The sequence below is a fragment of the Pinus tabuliformis genome, chromosome 2_2 (assembly GCF_031772625.1).
Source record: "Pinus tabuliformis cultivar Carrire ecotype Pingquan chromosome 2_2, CPIR1, whole genome shotgun sequence".
NCBI classification, from domain to species: Eukaryota; Viridiplantae; Streptophyta; class Pinopsida; order Pinales; family Pinaceae; genus Pinus; species Pinus tabuliformis.
Window position 1 is genome coordinate 76337779 of NC_142300.1, and position 1549 is coordinate 76339327.

Genomic DNA, 1549 nt, shown 5'->3' on the forward strand with positions numbered 1-1549 from the left:
TTTCAATAGTTTTAAGTGCTTAAAAAATCATTTTAAAATAATAATAAAAAGGATAATTTTGTAAGTATCCATTTGATGGGGCCAGCCCACGTGGTCCCACGCTATCCCAACTTACGTGGACCTACACTAAGAATCTGGCTCGGATATATGGTGATTGCAAATTGATTTTGGTTTTAATTGACAATCAATCCACGGTACTTGATATTGTTTCTCCTTATGACACCTGCCCTCCTCGAATTTGACAAACCCTAATTCACTTTTTACTGCCGGTTCGCGCCTCTCCTGTCATTCTTACCTTTGTTACTTGGTCTCGGTGGTCTCGGACTGGTTTTGGCTCCGCCTCTGGTTATCTCTGTCTGTGGTGAAACCCTGTTGAGTTTCCGCCGGTCTTATGGTGAAATAATGCTGCTTAGCTCTATCTGGTCATTACTGTGAGAGTCTGTATATTTGGCTTCAAGTTTTTGTTGGTAAGTTACTGTGACTCCACCGTGCATTCAATTCGTTTTTATGACTGTGAGAACATTTCTGGGTTTGCTCTTGTGAATACTGTCGGTTCTGGTCTTCTTAGCAAATTTGTGGTGAATGCCTATAATGAATGATGTCTGGTCCGCTTAGTTGACAGATGCACAGGTCGATGGTCTCTCAGCTTGGTTCTTCTCCGGCGCTCGGCTCTGTAAACAAGGTATGACTCCGTTTCATGCTATTTTCCTTTTTCCTCTGTTTGTGCTGGAACTAACGTTCTGCAGCCCCTCTGTGGACAGGGTCAATGCTTCGGTTCTGTAGGCCTTTGGTTCCGGCTCACTGTAAGGTATGGTGACTTCACCTCAACCATACGCATGTTTTCTTATACTTACAATATCATAGTTTCATTCTTATGTGCAAGGGTTTTGGTCTGGTTATAAACCCTGACCCTCCACCTTATATTTCGCTTGCAGGTGTGGCCGGTTCCCGTGTCTTCGCAAGGGCTCTTATCGATTCCACCCGGGTAGCTCTGCTCTCATTTCACTTTCTTGCAATGGCTCTTGGTCTTTGTCGTGTTTGCTATCGCTTGTTGTGTGACCTGTTAGTTGGTCTGTCGAGTCTGGGCTTGTTGGGTTTTCTCAAACCCTCAGCCGTAACGTAGGAGGGTTTTATTTGTGGGTCGTTTGCAACTTGTTCGGTGAACCCTTGATGTACAGCATATGTAATTCTTTTGTTATGTAGAAATACAATGTAATATTCAGCGATATATAAACTTGGCTACAGTTGGTTCTGGTGGCTTACCCGGTTGCTGTTATGGTCTAGTTTGTCCCTCTGTATTTGCTGGTTCCTTCCCGCCTTGTGCTCACTGTTGTCTCGGCCAGTTAATCGATTCTTGGATACTGTAAAACACTGTTATTGTATTTACCTGAAATGAAATAATTATACAGCACTTATACATGTAGATTATTTGTTACTGAGGACATAAATATTTGAACAGTTTGTTTACTCGTGCACTGAATTAGATGAAGGAAAAAAATATGTATATCTATTATTCTCATTCAAATGCTCCGCTGCTGAACCCCTCTGG

At 42.4% G+C, this 1549-nt stretch overlaps 1 long non-coding RNA gene across 1 annotated transcript; it reads left to right on the forward strand.

Annotated features, from left to right (window-relative positions):
• The first annotated feature begins 620 nt into the window (after window positions 1–620).
• LOC149191518 (uncharacterized) lies at window positions 621–1276 on the forward strand. The gene is made up of 3 exons (XR_016254829.1): window positions 621–682; window positions 762–808; window positions 936–1276. It is a non-coding gene; the product is annotated as an uncharacterized LOC149191518 (long non-coding RNA).
• The last annotated feature ends 273 nt before the right edge of the window (window positions 1277–1549 follow it).